General features: G+C 40.7%; 1 protein-coding gene across 1 annotated transcript in view; it reads left to right on the top strand.

The window, feature by feature from the left end:
- Positions 1-20,138, top strand: part of COL4A6 (collagen type IV alpha 6 chain) — a 126,201-nt gene that overhangs the window by 60,839 nt on the left and 45,224 nt on the right. The window lies entirely within an intron of this gene.

The following is a 20,138-nucleotide window of genomic DNA, read 5'->3' as shown; positions in this document are numbered from 1 at the left end:
TTTGTACTTTGGGGTTACGTACAAGTAAAGCCTAATAGATTAAAAATATTTGACTTGAAGCCTAAAGCTCCATCTGTAGTATTTTTTATAACTGTTTTGGTTATGTATTTGAAAGCAGATGGTACAACTGGCTTCTGTCTTGTAAGTACGTGAGGACAAACAAGTATCATAAGTTCCCTATTTGATAATTGGGAAGGTACTGGAAAAAATGGCAAAAAACAATGGCAAGTCTCCACACTGTTAACGGTACAGCTGCAGTTATTATCTTAGTAGCCAACTATGTTAATCTGAATTGCTTTGAGTGCTTCAGACTACAGCCATAAAATTCTTAGAGAACCTGGCAGAAATTACCTCGGAAAAGTCATTTCATGTTTGTGACTGTTTGCATTTCCATTCTTTGCTGGGCTCAGCTGTTTATCCTAGGGCTGTGTCTGTACTGTCTTCATGAGCTCAGGTCAGGTGTTACCTAAGGCAGCAGCAAGTGACTTGGCACGCCTGTCATACGTTGTCATGAGCTCCAGCAGCTCACCCGTCTCATCAGTGCACGTCTTGTCTTTTAGAGGGGGCCTGTGGCCAATTCAACTGACCAACGCAGGCTGTACGGTATGTAACTGCAAGGAAAGTCGAGTTATATGGCTCAGACCTAGACCTGTCCCTTCCAAAGTCTTGCCTTGTTTGAGGATGGAAGGCTTGTTAATGAAAAGGTAGCTGCAGTTCCTCGTAAGTCTGTAATTTGCTTCTGGCTTTGGAAACTACAGCCAATCGTGGGCACATAGAGTGAAAAAATGTCTCTGTGAGTTGCAAATGTCCATCCCCTGGAGGCTGACTAGCCCTGGTCAAGATAAGTGTCAGTATAAATAGTTTACTTTCTGCCTGTCCATCTGGTTATTTCTTAAAGTAATCCTCTCTGAGATATTAAATGTACATCAATTCACTTCAACAAAGAGTTCATTTCTCATGTGCCTATTCTGTGTGGAGATGTTGGTCTGGGAATAGATGTAAACTAAACTGTGAACATGACGGTTAGAAGAGACTTGCATGCTTCTACAAGATTCATAGCTGCTTTTCCATCCCCTCAAGAGTTCAGCAATAGAAATATCCCCTGTAAAGGCACTGTTTTTCATCAAAGATAGATTGGTTAAGGAGCCCTGAAGACAGTGTGGTTTTGCTATGGTAAAACTAAGAACTAAGGTTCTGGCATATGAAACTTGCATGAGAAAAAGCACTCACAGAATTATTCTCTTGTCATCCTGTCTCAAGGCCTCATGAAAATGGTCTGATTTTATAGAATACAAATAGAATTAATACAAGGGATGGAGGAGAAAATATATTGCCACCCACCTTTCAGTGGTTTCTTGCTGAAGGAAGAGTAAAGCAGGAATGAGAATTTCCTTCTGGAGGAAAACAGTACATTTGTTGTATCTGGTGTGGTTTTTTTTTGGTTGTTCTTGTTCCTAGCTGAATTTTCTTTAACAGATACTTGTGAGTTGAGGCTTGAGTTTTTCAAGTACCCTCTAAGAGGAGTTCTGAAATTGAACTGAATTCCTTGTTCCTGCTATTTAATGGTATTTGGACCTCCTAATATCATTGGTTTTCTAATGAGCTGCTGAAGGAGGTGTGGTTATTCAGTTTCTTCTGACACAACAGTGACTACAGAGTGCCTGTTGTACCAGTCATCTTCTGGGAATGCTTCATCGCTTCGGATGGGATCTACCTGCCAACTCAGCATGTGCTTATGATGTCACTTTCCCTGCTATTGCCTTTTCTTTTTATTTCCTTCCCTCCAGCATTAAGGACAACATACTCTATTGTTATCCCTTGTGCAAAGTGAGGAACTGGCGCAGCTAGATAGCACCGCGAGTCCATGCTGATAGTAGAACACAACCAGCTTGCACAGAGAAGGCTTTCCAAAAATGCTGGTACTAAGGTATCCTGCACTCTGATATTGAAATGAGACTCTGTAGGTATGGGAAACTTGTAGCATTGTAAACGATAGCCAGAGCTCTAGGGAGACATTCACGCTTGCAACATAAATACCAAAAGAAGGGAGGCTGTGGGAGAAGGAAACTAAAATGGGGCTGGTTTTCTCGCCATTGCTTCTGTTGTCTTCAGCATTAGTTAGTTGTCATTGCCAGGCCCAAACTCAGTAATACAACTGACATCCTCAATGAAGACATAAACAAAAGCTGAGGACAATCAGGACATTGCAGGACTATGTCTTCAGAACCAATTTTCCTTAAGGAAGTCCGTGAACATATTTACAGTTGTTTAGTTTTAAGAAATCTGACTTGCAGGTCCTCATTTGGGGTAAATGTGAGCCAGTCCTTCGGCAAGCAGACTATCACGAGCATGGTAGTATCTCTTTTGAACGGAGGTTCATGAGCACCTTCTCATGGTGTCTGCCATTGGCTTTTAACTGGGTTCATTTTCCTCTTTGCCAGTAGAAAGGAGTGTGTTGCACAGGATACTTGTCCCTTTAAAGGTTCTCAGGAACAGGCGCTGTCAGGTGGGGTGAGGCTGCAAAACTGGAGCATAGCCACATCCCCTCTTCAGAATAAATCCTTCCTCTGCTCCTATACATTACGTTATTGGTGAAATACATCAGCAAATGTTTATAGTCAAGGGAAGTTTGTACTAACACTGTCATGCAACTAATCTGTTTACATTATAAGTAGGGAACACTAATTTAGCTCCATTTTGCTCCAGATGCAAGCATCTCATTAAATATTTATACTTGGGCTAGACTGTTTACTTTGCACCTCATAGGAGAGTTGCATTGGGAAGATCCAGAACACCTGGGCTTTAGTGAGGTCTTAAGTTTGCTTCCATGTTCCAAATTAAAGATTGAGCTCACTGAGTGACTGAGTATGTGATGGAAGAGTTTGAAGTGAAACATCAATTCCAGAAGTACATTTCTAAAATTCAGGCATGCGATTAACAAAATATTGGTGAATACTAGGTCTTGATTTCACTCTGGTTCTGCTGCATTCCTACTCTTCTCCTACAGAGAAGTATTAGAAATATGAGAGAAATTCTAGAGTTTCCTCTAGTCTAGCTTGCTGGAGGTCTGGTTTTACGCTAGTGAAAAACAGTTGCTAGCATTGCAAAGTCACTTGGCTGACTTTAGTGATGCTACTCATGATTTATGTAAAAAGTGAATGAATGGGATCCTGAACCAGTGTTACGGGTGCTCTGGCTATATAAAGTGTTCTTTCCTTGAGAGGCTGTACAGTTATCCTTCCTTTCTATCCTTTGGGTGTAACTGTGCATACACTCTGATATCCAGAATTAAAACCAGTACAAAAACAGTTTCACTGCCTGGGCAGAAAGCTAAACTTAATTTGCAGTGGATAATCCAATTTATTGGTCTTGAAACACTGATTGCTTGTGTGTTCAACAGTTTTACCACCTGAAGAAACATGTCAAAGCCTTAACAATATTTAAAATACAAAAGTGTGAGTGAAAAGCTTCACTGATTTGGAGAGCAAAAGCTGTAGCCATTCAAAGTGAAAGCTAGTTATTTAACTCTAGTCTTGCTAGGTTACTTGCTAAGTATCTGCTCTCTTCACCATGAGCCATGAACAGATGTGAACTACTGCTCTGAAGATCAACTACTTCTCTCAAGTGTAGTGGCCTCGGGGTCTTGGGCAGCTTTTAATATAAATGCCCTCTGAACAAATCTATTCTCATTTCTAAGATCTAGTGCCCTTTGCTTGCTCCTAAATGCCACTGGGTATCATAAAGTCCCTACCCTAATTCTTTCTAAGCACAACTAGCTATTCAAGTTACAAACTTTGGAAGGTTTCCAAAACCATAACAGACACCACTTGCTTGTCAGAACTAGTAGTGTTCACTCTTTTTTCGGTAAATAGATAGCATTTGATCTGATTTTAGCTTTGCAGAGTTAACTGTTTTAACCACTGTATTCCATGAGTAAAGGAGGCTTATTCTTGCAAGACGAAGAACTGGTGACGTGGAGTTATGACTAATGTGCTTTGCTTTTTTTCTGGTGAGTCTTTCTGAGCTAATGCTTCCCATGTTTAAATTAATTTCCAAATATTTTGCACAAGTTCTGAAAGTAAACAAAACCTACAGTTCTAGGTGCATACTCTTCAAGTCTGCTTTGTCTCTGAATTTGTTTGGATAGGATTTAAGAGTTGTATGTGTTGTATAAAATTTGCATTCCAGTCTAAACAAAAAGCATATTTACAAATTGACTGGTTAGTTTAATTTACATGGTTCTTGCCACACAGCACAGTATGAGATACTATTCTGTTAACATGTCAGTGCAAAAATACTAGTATTTCCTGATACCTATGTGTTTAAACCTAATTAAAAAAATAATCATGAATGAGTTTTTCTCTAAATTAATTACTTTTTACTTATTCATTAATTAATTACTTTTTCATTGCATCGAACTTGTATACCACTACAAGTACTAGAGAGATTTCTTGTACAATCTTTGTAGAAAAATCAAATGATTCCAGTGAGTTAGAAATATCTATATTAATTTAGGAAGTAAAACACTATTTCCAGCAGGATTGGAAGACACCATCCAAATGGTCCATATTTTACAAGGAACATTTGTGCAAAGATTCTAGTTTCTTTGGTCTGATGAGTGTTTCCGATACATTACAGCAGGCCCTGGGACCTCAGTTACGCATCAGGATCAACTGTGCTTTGTATAAACAACAGAAAAAGCCTTGCACCAAAAAACTTCGAAGCATTAAATTTACTTTTTTTTTTTTTTTTTTTTTTTTTTTGTGGAGAAAAACACAGCTGGGACAAAACCATGGAATTATCCCAAACTGTAGCTGGGCACAACGACCAAGCTGGATTTTCATCCATCTGCTTTAAACTGTGGAGCATTTGAACTTGATGTTCACTGCAGGCACAATAGGGATTTAGTGGATCCACAGCGTATTTAAAATGATCCCCAGTGTGCATGCGAGCAGTGTTGAGGGATGAGACAATCGAGGAACGTGAACCAGAGGAAGAGTCTGAGAGTATGTTGGTATGGAGAAATTGAGGCAAGCACATGCTGGTGTGTTTGCAGCCAACCCTGGAGTTGATGTGGGCTCAGAGGGGGGACAGGGAACGTACAGATGTCTGTACTCGAGCACCTGAGTGTGTTCTCAGAGTATGCACACTCTCAACAGAGTTAAGGAGCAATGAAAATACTACAAGAAGCTGTGGAATGTCCTATGCTTAGTCATTAGAGCATGGATTAAGCTTCAGCCTTCTTTTGTTTAACTAAAAAAATCACTAATTTGACTATTGTTTGATGGCTGAAGGCATGTAGATTGCATAACTTGGACTTTTATTCAGTGGCATAAGATATCTTCAAGATAGTATTGTCTCTCCAAGTGCTAAACACGGGAGGATCTGATCTATTTTGCCTTCGTGGAAGGCTGTTGGACATGGAGGTACTGAAAAAAGGTATGATAAAGCCTTTGAAGCTGCTGATATTTTGAAAAGGAAATGCACTTCACATTGCTTCAATGGAAAGGAAAATAAAATATTCAGTCTTAATTGTGAGATCTTTCTTTATCACATACAATATGAGCTGTGTAGTAGTGCAGTGATAGAAAGAAACTGCTATCAAACTTAGTAGTGATTTGATACTAATGGTAAATCAATATCTGAAGAATTGAAGAAGTCCCAGATTCTCTTGCATCCAGTAACATGAGGAAATGGAAAACATTTTTCTTTTCCTTCGTTTGTTCAGCAAAGACACAGCCCGTGGACAGTTTAATTTTTCTTCCCCACGAGAAAATAGCTGGGATTTTAGTTGACAGGTAGGAGCTTTGATGCTACAACGTTACTTGTATCAGCAGAAAAAAAATTGTTTCTGAAATGAAAAGAGAAGATGATGCAACTTCTGAGATTCAAGTAAATTCCTAGTGTTTGGGATTTAAGTCCTGTGCTCGGGCATGTCCTCCATGAGAAGTGGGGCAATGAAACCCAGACTCTGCAGCCTGCCTATCCCAGAGAGTGGTGGTGAGACTGGCACTCGGTGTTTGTGACTGTTTCTTAGCTTTAGTGTTTGGAAAAATAACAAAAACAGGGAAGTAGCCACCAGATTTGTGTCAGAACCTCTAGCAAGTGTCTCCCGTGCTCATTCTCAGTGCTCAGTTGCATGGTGGGAGCAAGAAGACAGTTCATTCCCTTGCTGCAAGGTGAGACACTTCAGAGGGCTGTTTGTTGACTCCTGGGGGCTTAACTCAAGTGTACCGTTCACTTTCAGTCTGTTGCAAACTGAAGGTGGACAGTAGAGCTGTGCCTCTTCTCTATTTCTTACATCTCATATCTCCTTTCTCTTCCTTTTCCTTTATTCTGCTTCTAAGGGTTGAACCTTTATCCTTCCTCAGGGGCATGATTGATTCCTCTTAGGCTTTGGTCTGCAGATGCTAGCAGTGCTGGCATTTCCAGGCAGTGACAGATAGAAGACAACATTTCTGCTGATTCTGCCAGACAAAGCTCCACTGGACTGGTAGCAGCAATGGCAGTGAAGGAGTGATGCATACTGGGCTGGATTCTTCTGCCTCTGACTTCAGTGTTGTGCTTCACTTGTCTGCATTGATGTCGACGACAAGATGCTGGAGTCTTCAGGTGATGTGAAACTCCATAGAAGTGAATGTTTATTCAGAGGTCTGAAATGAGAGAGTGCATTAACTCATAGCCACTGTTTTGCTCTTCTTGCTGGCTAAAAGGCCATCATGAATGCCTACAAGGTTTATGAACAACTTAATCCGGTGTCCAGAGGGGCATGGTATGTGTGTGCGTGTGGCTGAGGGCATAGTTTATTGCACACTATGCAAATACACCATGTCATGAGGCTTAAAAGAATGTCCTACAGAAAAACATTGCTGTAGTTAACAGTGATTTAACTGAAATTGGAATCATTTCATGAATGAGGGAAGTCCAAAGTCATTTTGCTGCAGTGATCAATAGCGGATTCTTTTTTCTCTACTCATTTAAAGTATGCTTTGCTTATTTTTCTCAAACAGCAGTCAAATGCATGCTCCCTAGCTAATGGCTCTAGGGAAAGAGCTCAGGGTAGTTTGCGTAGCTCAACAGTGGCTGTTCTGGCTGCAAAAGTAACACTGGCAGCAACTTCCAAAGAGTCCTGCTGAGTCTGTGCAGAGCAGCATCCACTTCCAGTGCCTGTCCTCCCAGGGTTTCTGGGGTTTTGCATTTCTTTATGAGCTGCTAGGAGGCTCTTTGCAGATCTGAGGCTGTTGTGGTTCCTCTAAAATGATGTGTCGTCATGTTGGCATGTAATAACACTGCTCTTTGATGTAATAGGATGATGCTGAACCAAAGCATCACAGTATTGCAGTGTACTAGTCTACTAACTAAATATATTGAATGTAGAGTTTGTCTTCTAAAACAAACCTATAAGCCCGATTATGCTGTAAACTTTGTATCTCTGAGGCATCGGGTAATTTCTATTATCCGCTGAGCTCCAAGTGAGTGCAAATTACAGTGAGAAACGCAATATCCTCCTTCAGACTAGTATGGATGACATCAACATAACTAAAACAACGTTTGCTGTTTGAAATGAAGAATATGCAAGGAAAGAGAAGGAACACAAGACAAGTGACACCTACTCCCAAAAGAAAATAAAGTCTTGTTTTTGTTAAATGAGCTCTGCTGCTCTATAGATTTCTCCTGATTTCCATTATTACACCTTCTTGGCTGTCATAACTAACTCTCACTACTGAACTTCCAGGCAGCTGTAGCCAAAGGTGGGAGTTGCCAGCCATCTGTAAGTTGCAACTGGATAAAGACCACTCTCCTCTGTCATTTCTGGACATCAGAATTAAGACCAACTAAAAGCTTATGATCTTTCAAGTGAGAAGCAGTGTGACTTTAGCATGTGCAAATAGGTAAAAGATATTTGAGATACCTGATAAACACTTCAAAGATAAGCTGTTAATTCAAGCCTTTTTTTTTTCAGATATGTAACTCATAACCATTCTGAAAGCAATCAGAAGCAACTCCAGCTTTGATTAGCAGCTAATTTAAAACAACTGATGAGCTAGCATACCCCTCCCTTTGGCTTGTTGGTATGTTTGCTTAACTGCAGGATAAATTCCTAACCCTTAGATGTTTCGGTTCTACTCAGTAGGCTGAAGGCCATTATCTGGCTCACAGTCTGTCAGAACAGGGAACATTTTCTCCTTTTATTTTAAGAGGGAAGTAGCTGCTGAGGCTGCTCTGGAAGTAGTGGGCTGGTTATTGTCTGTGCAAAGCTCCTAGACCTGTGTGCAGGGCAGCACCAGGCAGGCTACCCTGTCATCATATCCAGCTCGCTGATTAGCACACACCAGCGTTTGTGATCTTCTGCAGCACTGCTTCCTTCTGTCTCTCATCAAGGCCTAATGAGCACAGACCGTGACAGGTAAAATCTTCTTCCAGACCTCAGATGCTCCCATACAAAGAGCCCTGCTTAATCCCTGGCCTAGTGTGTAATTTAGTAATCTGCGTGGTCATGAATTCCAGGGATAGAGGGGCAGGAAGCGTGGGGCACTGTGGGTAGCAGGCCAGGCCTACCCAGTCATTTAAGTCTTTGTTGTATTGTGTGGTGAGGGATTTCAGGGACAATGAGACCTGTCCATCAAAGATTAAGCAGACTGGAAGTGTAGTTTATACCAACAAATGAATGAAGCTTTTTGGAGTGTTAATACAGCCATGTAGTAAATGTCCAAGGACTTAAACATACAATTTAAGTGATGACAAGCAACTTTGGTATTAATCAGTTATTCTATATACCTTAGCCAGTGGGAATTCAAGTAGGTGAAGAGTTCATTTCCGTCCTTATCTTGATCAATATGGAATACTTATTAGGACAAATGAAAAATCTTCTCTTTTTCCTCTCCCCGATGTTGGTTTGAAGTTATTTGTACTGATTGCAGTGATTCTCTGTCGCTGCCTGGCGAACCAGTCTCTGGCTGCCTGGCGCTTCTCGTTATCAGGTACCACAGGGAAATTTTTGCCTGGACCTGCTTTGCTTAAGCCTCTAGAGATAACTGGAACCTCGCCAGGCGGTGTGTTTGTAGGTTTGCAGGCCCCTGTTACCTTCCACTCCTGCTTTGGGCTGGGCATTTCCAAGCAACGTGTAGACGAAAATTCACAGACTCCGTTTTTTCCCCTTTAAAGTGAATTGTTTATGTGTTTGCAAAACTCCCCTTGGCTCTACTGCCTAACAGGTCTCTGGGAAGAGTTTTTCTTAATTCTCTGTCATGAATAAGCAAATGGTTCCCGTCTGAGCTTTAAATCTTAACTAATATTATCTGTTCAAACAGATAATTTTGTTTGCAGCAGAGAAGTCTATGCAAGGAAAGCTGTGCGTACCTTTCTGAAGTGCCAGGAACATGCTGGGAAGGCTCTGAGAGGCAAAATGTAGGGGAAACTGCTTGCAGAGAATGTATTGTTCTGCCCCTGACCCCTCACTGGACAGATCTGTGAATGGCCTATTTTCACCGCCTGCCTTCTAACTGGAAGCATCCTTTGGGGCTGAATGACCTTAGAGGATAATGAGAATTTTTGCTGTGTTTCTCTCTTGTAAACAGCATGTTATGCATGTGCGACATGGTCTGGTGACTAAAACTGATTTTTTTTTTTTTTCCCAAGAAAAGGCTACTTTATTCACCAGATGAATAATGTTAATACAAGATACTCGAGTGATAATACAAGATACTCCACGCAGCATAGATCTCATACCAGTTTCAGACTTGGTTTTGGAGTTACGTTGTACTTAATATTAATATTTGGTTGTATTAGCATAAAGATTGGATATCGGACAGGGAAAGGTGCATAAGTAATGCATCAGAAAGAGCAAAGGAAAAAAGGACAAGATTTTTTTTCTGGCACGTTGTTTTACTTGTCCCAATGTATAGGCACACATCTTTTGGGCAGCAGTGGTGTTTAGTAGGATAATTAGATGTTCCACGATGATAAGAGGGAGCCAAAAAAGCAGTGTTCAGATGCTGGTTCAGAGTAGGTTAAGCTATGACTTGGAGAGCAAGCAAAGTTAGAGGAAAGGTTCAGATTTTAAATTCAGCTATCTCAGCATCTTACAAGGTTGATCTCTCAGGAACTTGAGATAGAGAGAAGCTCCTGAAGGCAAGATTGGGTATAGGCATTTAAATCTGCTTTTAGAAAACCAGTGTTACGTTTGTGTTCCAAGTCTCTATTATTCCTATTCTAATGATTCACTTTACATTCTGAGAAATAGAGAACATGTAATAACAAAGTCATCTTTCATTTAATTACTCTATTAGTTGCCACCTGAAAAAAAGAAACCACAGCTATATTTAATTCCATATAAATCTGTGCTATTTTAGTACTAAGTCATTTTTGCATCCAGCTCACCTCAATATGTTAATTGTTACAAGATACGTCAAGAAAAACTAATATCAATTTAATACAGCCACATTACTATCCAGAATACCTGCTAATAGACAAAGAAAGGACTGAACACCTTTTATAAAGATTCAAAGTCAAGGAGTTAAATATGAAGATTAGTTTATCGATAATTTTGCAGCATTTAAACCAAGATATGTTGTTCTGCTTCAGCTGAATTGGTGAGAAGGTTTACAGCATCACATGAAACTTCCATGAAAAGCATGGAAAGTAGGAGAGGAATAGCCTCACTAGAGCTACAGCTACTAGTTAACAAATAATTGGGATATTATGGCATCTCCATTACCATAGTCCTCAGTATCCTTGGAGAGACATTGTTGCCCTAGAGTAACTACCATGGAAAATAAATGATCTGGCTCCCTCAAAGTGTGTCATACACTACATTATCGTCCTTTGCTTGGATTATATCTAACCATTTTTTTTTACCTTTATCTCTTCAGATAAACTGCAGTCCAGTGACATTTCCACATATCAGCCCGCTGATATGATTCATTGATAGCCACTTTCAAAGTAGAAGTGTCAAATCAAGCGGGAACTACTAAGTCTTTGGAGTCAAGGACAAGACTGTTTTTGCAGCTGTGATGAAGTGAGTGTTTCTGAGCTATTCAGATACCACTTACAGATTGAAAGTTTTTGCCTGGCAGAAAACATTTTGCAGGTTTTTGAATCTATGCAAAGTAAAGCAATACTTTGAAGTTTCTTAGAATGATCAAAACCTCAAATGTAATTGTAAAATGGGTTTGATCTGGCATTGCCACAGTCTGGAAATGGATGGGTCTGACCCAGGGTGCACACACCAGAGCGAGGTCTAAAATTGCCCAAAGAGGGGGGCGTTGCTTTGCTAGCCCAGGACAAACTAGGGTAGCCTCTTGCCTATCCAGCGTTTAGCAGATGATGAGCATGAAATAAGCATCCTAAAGGTTGGTACCCTTAACTACTTCCTAGCTCCTGTTGATTAGGGGCTGATTCCTCTTTGGGAGTGCGTGAGGCATTAAATCTTTGCTAGAAATCTTTAACTGCCATTTTTTCAGTTGTTCTTGTATATCTGCATCTTCTCTGTGTGGTTGCTCCTGTAAAAACAGTCCTAAATAGCTGGTCTTGGATGCATCTTGTGGAAATTAGTTACCCAGGATAGTTGCCAGGATTTAAATAGACTGGGAATTCAGTTCAGCTGCTGATAAAAACTAAATCTGGGAATAGCTTATCTGCAGCTGAGGTTGCACGGAAGAGCACCAGTGAGTGAAGTTCCCCTAAAAGGTTCATGAACTATTTTCTTGCCTCTAGCATGAGGCCCTTTAGATGCAAAAAGGCATCATGTAAGGTAAGTACTCACTAGAGCTCTGTCACTGTTTCCATGCATGAGAACCTTAAAGTTTCTTGGTTTTCATTACCAGTTTCTTCATACTTGTCCCTTTCTCTGCTCATGGGAAGTCATGTTTGGGGATGTTCCAATGCAAGAGGACACGCTCTGTTCCCACAGCATGAGGGAAATAGAGAGCTCTTTGTATCATCCACAGAGCAGAAGGGGCTTCCGTAATCCCTTTTCCACCATCCCACTGTATAGTCTCATGCTGCTGGGTCTGTTCCTCATCCCTGTTATCTCCTTATCTCTGTGTCACTGGGGGAGCAGAACATGTCCTGCCTGTGCTGGGCTTTCAGTTCCCAGGCAGAAAGAGAAAAGCAGGAAGCTACAAGATGTTGTTAGAAACTGTGGGCCACTGGAGAGGTGCTTTTTATTGCCTATTTACCACCAATTCCCTTTTTCCTTCCTTGCTGTCTCAGTCTTTCCTTTTTTTAAGAGTCCCACAGCTCCTGAAGAGAACTGTAAGGCTGATGGGCGTTCTCTGGGCTGTGCAGCTCTTCCTCCTCATTTGCTGACTCTTCATTTGCAATAGAGAAGACTTGAACCCTCCTCTCTGCTGAGGACCCACAGGACTTGGAAAATGCTGGCGCTGGCAGTCCTGCTTGCTAGATCTACTCCCTGCCCAAGTCTGTGTCCTGTCTATGAGGAAACACCAACTTTTTAAAGCTTGTGCTTACAAGGGGAATTAGAAATTTAAAAATTGGTTTTGTTGCAAAAGCAAGAGCTGGAGAGGAGCCCAAAGCAAATTAACAGATCTGGACCCAGCAGACCTTCAGGAGGTTTGGAGTCTGTTCGGCTTCAGCATGTGGCTGAACCCGTCCTGCCTTTCTAGATACAATGTCCCTTTAATAGTCTTCACAGGCCTGACACTGGCAAGATTTCACTTGTTCAGTACACTGCTCAGTACAGCTAATTTTCTACTGACAACATTTTTTGCAACAATGCATCTTCTGTCACTTGAGTCAATGAAGAAGGCAGCTTGGAAATGCCAGCCAGACAGGGAGATAGCAAAAAGTTCATTGTAGTTGGTCGGGTGAACAGCTCTTTAGAAACACGCTGGACTTTGGGGTTTGGTCTGTAGGGTGCTAGGGACAAGTGGAAGGGAAGAAAACACAAAACTTCATGTTGTTCTTGATCCCTGAAGAAACCGTGTAAGGGTGTAGGTAAACCCGGAGGGTCAGAAGCTGTGGTTTCGTGGGCAGCAGTCCTGATAGGACTTGCTAACCAGAGAAATGTAATTATTGTTGGTTGTTCTGTAGCAGCCCACCAAGGCACTGTGACTACAAACCAGCTTTCCCCAAGGGACTTGTCTGATAGTTATAATTAGTGTGGTATCTTTCTCAGTAATGAGTTAGGCAAAACCTCTTTAAGTGGTTTGTGAAAAATAGCATGCCTGATCTTAGCAAATTTATTGGAGAGATTATATAAATATATATTTATGTGACAGATACTGCAAAGCCTGTGGCCAGGTGTTGCAAATTGTGTGGGCCCAGTTCCTAAACCATGCTGTGCTTCTGAAGTTTGTCCGTATTGTTTGTCACGTAAAGAGCAATTGGTAGAACCAGTTAAAACCAAGAGACCCCATTTAACTGGCTGATCGAAACAGAGAAGTTGTTGAGCAAGAGACAACTTTAAACAGAAAACTTAAAAGCAGACAGCAAAGTGTTTGAGGACGAGGACAGCACTGCCAGAAGCAAGGACAGTAAGGAATGAAGGAGGATGCAGACTGAAGCTGGCAGTAACCATGGACTACCTCCTCTCTGCAGGTCACCGTTGTGTGCAGCATATCGCTCTGGGTTGCTTATGAATGAAGCAATTTTAACTATGCTCTAAATTCACGTAGTTTTTGATAAACATATAAACTAATTACAGATAGTTAGCTGATCCTCTGCTAGGTACCTGATGCTTTACTGGCCTGTGCTGCCATCAGGAAGATGGAAAGAAGTCCTACAGCAACTCCCTGTTTTCTTCCAAAGTAACACTTATATTAAAATCCAGCTCATGGCTTGTGTTGCTGTCAAGAGGTGTACGCAGTATTCACAAGTGCCCTTCCCCTAGTTAAGGGCAGGAAAATGTTATGACAGCTGCTGTCTGAAGCAAACAGGTCAGGGAACTGTAAAAGCTTTCTAAAACATATTTTAGAGATTAGGCACCGAAGACTTGAGGGAGAGAAGATGAACTGAGGTTGCCAAAGACCATAAAATCTCATAAACCATTCAAACCTTTGGCTTCACAGTGCTCTTTTGTTAAAGAAAAAATGCTTAGTTCTTAAATAAATTGAAGTCAGGCACCACTTGCTGCAACTTTTTGCTAAGATTTCATAATTGTGTAATATGTCCTCTCACTCTAAGCCCTGCTTTTTGGAACATTAATGAGCATAGCATCATGCCAGAGCTGCAAGAGGTGTGGAGAGCAGTTGTTGCCCAGTGTTGCTCACCTTCTGTTTCATGCCTCATTTCCTCAGTTGCCTCTATCAGGCTTCTGCATGCATGATTTCAGAGTAGTGCCAGTTGTCACTTCTCATCTGCTGCCTACATGAGTTGCTCTCCATTTGTGTATGAACCCAGCCTTGCCCTTGGAGCTTAAAACAGAAAAGGCACTAAAGGGATCAGTCAAGCTAGCCAAAAAACTCTTTTGCCATGGCAAGTAGTGAAAAGATGGGTATATCACCTGAGCAAGGCTGTCTGGGGCCTCGTGGCCAATTAGTTTAAACAAGCAGTAGGTAAGTCAGAGGGTTCAGTGGTGATCACCTCTGATGTGATACTCTGGGATGTAATGCACCAGCACCTAGTGCACAATAACTGTTACACATTGTTTCTTCTGAAATACAGTCATCGCTCAGATTTATATCTTTGCCAGAGGGGCCAGTAAATGCCTGTCAACTTATATAGTACAGCCCCTTAAAATAAGCTTCAACTTACAATTTTCATACAACCAATATTTGCTTAGTTGAAATACAATATGACACCAGTACACTTCATAAATCCCACTACTTGCTCTTTATTTTAAAGAAGAGTGACCTGCACTTGCTTTCCAGTTGTTTGTGTTCTCTGTGGCCCAGAGCCTTTCCACATGCTCGTCCTTTCTTTTCCACCTTGGAGATTTTGGTACATCAATGCAGAAAAGCAATCTGAGTTAAAACAGCAAGTTGTTAAAGTAATTTCTTTAAAGGTTGCAAAGTATAAAATGGAACAATTGCTTAAATGTAACACTGAGTCACTCGTGGCATTGTCAGTGGTGGGGAAGAAGAGGACAGTATGTGGTCTCTGTGTGTGTTACAAACAGAAATAGCAAATATGTGGAATTGATTGGATCAGGATGTTCCATCAAAGTTTTCAACTGGAAGTTGAGTATTCTACAGAAAAAAACTTTTCAGAGATTTAAATATCTAGTTTAAAAATACAGATTTTAAAATGTCTAGGATTAGTAAGCAATTCTATATTTCTGTGGTAAACCTTCAACTGCAGCCTTATTTGTTACTGAAGTACAGGATTCATGAAGGAAATCATTTACGGGAATCTTTTTTTTTTTTTTTTAGCGTATTAAAAATAGTGTGTAAAACCATATGTATACATACTTTTTACCACATAGATTTTCTACTTGCAGGCTGGCTAGTCAGGCTGAGTGGAAATAACAGATGTATTTTTGAAAATGGAGCTTATCCCATGAACTAGAATTGGAAATTCTCATGAGAAGCAGCCTTCAGTTGCTCATTACTTCGTTAGGAGATTGCTCCTGGGATGACCAGAGCAGTCTTGACAGGCTGCAGTGTGAGCATGCCAACCGCGACTGCACATCAGCTGAACGCTTCTGAAATGAATGGTGAAATTAAAGAGTGCCACACGGTACAGGAATAAGGTCTCTCAAAAATGAAATCAAGAAATGATCACCCTGACACCCTACCTTGAAAATAAGCAGTAAGCATGAAAGAAAGAATAAGACTTAAAAGGAGCTGTGCAGAGGAACAACAGGTTGTCTGATAGAAATAAAGAGGCCATTTTGAACAAGAGGTTCCCTAAGTCTTTAGGAGAAGAATGGAAGAATATTTTCCTTTAAAAGTACAAAGCATTTTTCAGCACGGAAAATAATTACTTGTGCTGGAATGTGAGCAGAGCATGGGATACCTGACCTGTAATTTAGGAAAATAGCAAAGGGTTTTTCATCAGTAATTATTATTATCAAGGTAGAACTGTGAGGCCAGGGCTCTCTTGTGCTAGGCACTGTATATCAGGCGGGAGATAATCATCGCTGCAGGAAACCTGTAGAAGAGGAGAGGAAATGGAGGCGCAGAAAGCAGAAGTGGTTAACCAAAGGGTCGTGCAACTAATGGGCTCCTACACGCTGATGAGCACTGCTGCCTGGCAGTGCTAAGGTCTGTAGGCACTTCTGAGTTCGGTGTGTCCGTCATGTGTTGGCTTTTGTAACGTGGCACCCCTGATCGGAGAGAGTGGCTGTGAGTTAAGTGAGTAAGGAAGAAATGCTTTGTCCTGCCATTGACCTCTGCAAAAGGATCAGTCCCTTGACAGGTCACCCTGCACAACGTGGGAATCAGGGTGTGTAGATCTTCCTTGAAAGTTTCAGGCTAGATTCTGCTTAGCGTATACAGGATATGAGAACATACATTTCTAGGGCAACAATGATTTAATGGATGACTCTTTGGTTTGCCTTAGTGTAATCAACTGAGTATAAGATGCTTCAGACTACAAACCATGTACTGTGAAGTAAATCATTGTCTCTAATGTCTTTTTTTGGGTTGATAAAGCGGTGTTTATGGGGGAAATGATGGATGAAGAAAAATAGAGTGACTTAAACACTTCTAAAAAATGTGGCTACTGAATTCTTCTTGAAGAGAAGGAGCCTGGGATTCTGCACGACTTAATATTGTACAGAACAGAGATCAAAAGCCATGCTAGAGAAAACAGCCCTTAATCTGTTTGAGAGATTTATGCTTTAGTTTGAGAAAACATGAACATCTTTAAATCCAATGGCTCTTTACATGCACTGGATCTTTAGTTTGTTTAAAGTAATAATAGTAATGCTTTGCCCTTTGAAATAGGGAGATCTAAAAACTTAGCAAAGGAGAAATTGGTTCTGCCCTACTTGACCAGCAGCATTCTGCTTGGTTAGCAATATTCTTAAACTTTTCTCGTTTCATGAGTTTCAGCATCCATTTTTGCTGATGAACCACTGATTTAATATCTGGTAGTGAGCGAGAAGAGTCAAACTGCCCCCCGGGTATGAAGGCACTTGTATTAGCTTTTGTCCCTGAAATTAGGGGCATGTCCAGTGGTTCCATACCACTACCATGTATTCCATTGCACAGTGAAAAAATCAAATCGATTTGCACTTTATCCTCCAAGCTAGCAGAGGCAATGGGGAAAAAAAAAAAAAAGAAACAGGAATGTTTGGAATTCGCAGTGCTATGTGTAGCAGCTCTGCTGCAGTGGGCAAAAATTTATGTGGGATATTAGAGTTGGCAAAAGGGGTAGGGACAATAGAGAAACCGATGTATTTGATTGCGTAGAAGCGAATTGCTTAGAGAGGCCCCATCATTACTGGCTTTTCCTCATGACACCCAGGGCTGCAGATGGATTACAGGGGTGAAGGGAAGAAAGCGCGTGTTACAGAACTTTTTCCATCTTGAAAGACCTTCTGATCAAAGCATGTTCTGGGGCCATTTGATTTTACTACCTTCTGTAGTGGGTATAGATTCAGAAGCTACGTGTGGTTCCTACTTCTGTTGTTTTTTCCTGTTGGTTACATCAAGAATGGAAACCTGGGTTTCCTGGGAAGCATCTCTGTATTTTTAATGGTTGCAATGGCTAAGCACATTACAGGGATGCATATAACACACAACTTGTGGCATGAAATTCTGAAATTAATCTATGGAAAGGTGACAGGTATACAGTGCCATTTTTCTTGTTATTTACCAATGAGATATTCATTACAGAGAGTCAGGCATCCTAACTTTGTGCTGCTTGGGTAGTAAAAGCTTGATACACAAATGTGTTTGAGGATAAAGGTCATGGGTTTCAAATATATGGAATTCTAGTGGGCATCCGTGAAAACATCTGCAAGTTGCAATAATTTCATAGACTTTGTCCTTGCTTGATGTTACTGAAATTCTATACTTTTTTTTTTTTAAGTTGTCACGCAGCCAAGAAACCAAAATGATACCATTTTCTTCAGTTCCTAACGGTTCTTCTACAGTCTACCAGGCTATATGTGTGTGTATATATATATATATATAACAAACAGATTAAAAATAGAGAGCTCTGTTAATTCACTGAAGTTTCCATTTGATATAATTCACATTTTATGTTTAATCTTGTCCTCGCTGTTAAGAGATGTTTGTTCTCTTTATCCTTGGGATAAGTAAGAAATATAAGAGCTGAACCTGATGCCAAAGTACAGTACAGACTAGGTACTTAGGCTTTACCGCAAGGTAAACTCAGTGGGGTCAAACAGTAGTTCTACCTGGCATTGAACCCTAGAGTTTACCTTGTGGTAAAACCTGAGTCTTTGCCGTACTTTAATCCTGGATTTGTGCCTGAGCACCACAGCGCCTGCTCTTGAAAATGCTTTTATCTCGGGACAGTTCATGGGAGTGCTACTGAGTGATGAAAAATGCAGCTTTTTTAGCAGTGAAGGAAAGTCCTTTGTTTCAGCATAGAAAATATGATTTCCATCCACAAAGACTTCAAAAGAACCAGTAGAAATTCTTGAGAGCCTGATTATCATGGCATAATCCCATTATCAGAGAGATTAGAAGCACTTCACTGTGTCTTTATAGTTTGTGACTAAGGCACTGGACAAAATCCTCAGATTCTGTTAAAATATTTATTCAATAAGACAAAAGGAAGGTTTTCACCTGTGGACACTGACATTGTAGAAAACATATTTAATTTTTCTGTCCCCTCCAGGACTGAACACAGGCAGGACCTCTAGTCACTGGTCCTTACTCTCTCATCTACATATATTTGGCAAAGTAATCTGCAGCCGTGCAAAAGAAAAGCCTCCTAAAATGTTAATTGCTGTCAGCTTCAGTCCTTGTGAAGCAGTATCATTCAGTGGACAAACTAATTGAATATAGAAGTGTTAACAGTTCAAACAAGTGGGGAATTGAGTGTGTTTTCCTTAGAAATCTTGGTGGATGCTTGGGTGCTGGAGCTTTTGAGGGTGGTGTCTGTCTAGAACATTAAGGTGCCCATTTTAGTGTCTCTCTCTCTCCCTTACTGTCTTGCCTGGAGGTGAACAGTACTCACCCCATGTCTTGGAAGTGAAACACTGCCTGCAAGAGTCTAAATAGCTTGTGACCATGGGAACTTACAAAGTTAAGGCTGAGACTGTAAGCGAGAGCAAAGCATGTGATTTTCACAACATGTTCCTTGTTTGGTGTGGTTGCCAAGGGCCACTGAAGATTTGGGGATTAATGTTATGATTGTGTGCTTCCCAATATAAAGGATTTCAGTGATGATTATCCCAGAGTGAAAAAAAGTTAAAAATAATTGACAGAAAAGCCTTTTGAGATGGGAGCCTGCTCCCCTGGAAGTGCACAGTGTGCATAGTGTCTAGGTAGGAAAGGTATGAAATGTAAAACAGGTGCACTTGACCTCTGTCAACAGCAGGGCTGAATGGGGGAACTGCTGAAGTTTAAAAGAAACCTGCTCCAGTAGTGAAGGAATATGGAATAAGTGATGAAATGGTTCAACCTAAACAGGTACAAAAAATGATCCTGGAAGAAGGATTTTAAAATTAATTTCTGTTTCAGTTTGCTTTATTATTAACGTGTAAAAATGCATTTTTAAGTTAACTGCAAAGTCTCCTACCTGCCAAGGCAGAGTCAGGACTTTGTATGTCTCCAGCTGAGATGACTAAACCCCTTGCAGCAGGGAGCTGCATTCCTTCTGCTGTTTTAAGGAGTTAGGGAAACAGAAGAGAAATACACTACCATGGATGTGAGCACTAGAAAAGGAGTGAAGGAAGGAGGATTTATTTTCATTTAAAACTTCTTCCTCCATTCTATATCTTTTAATTAAGGCTTCATTCTTTGCATGGATAACATCATGTAATCCACTGAGTGTCTTGCCACTAGAAAACATGAACCTAAACTGCTAATTTCTGCCCATACTTTGGGATCTTAGACACTATTGATCTATTTCAGATACTATTGAACTGAGAAGTGTAAAAATGTTGACACAAAACTGTGGCAAGTATTCAGCTGCCAAGTGGCTAAGAAGATGCTGGAGCACCTACAGTGAAATTTCTTTAGCGTTGGCTTGTTAAATAAACAAGTACCAGGCTACTCTGTACATCTACGTAGTAATAGAACAATAAAAGTTGA

Source organism: Cygnus atratus, chromosome 13, assembly GCF_013377495.2.
Source record: "Cygnus atratus isolate AKBS03 ecotype Queensland, Australia chromosome 13, CAtr_DNAZoo_HiC_assembly, whole genome shotgun sequence".
Lineage (NCBI taxonomy): Eukaryota > Metazoa > Chordata > Aves > Anseriformes > Anatidae > Cygnus > Cygnus atratus.
Note: the sequence above shows the minus strand (reverse complement) of the source record. Positions and strands in the feature narration are given on the sequence as shown.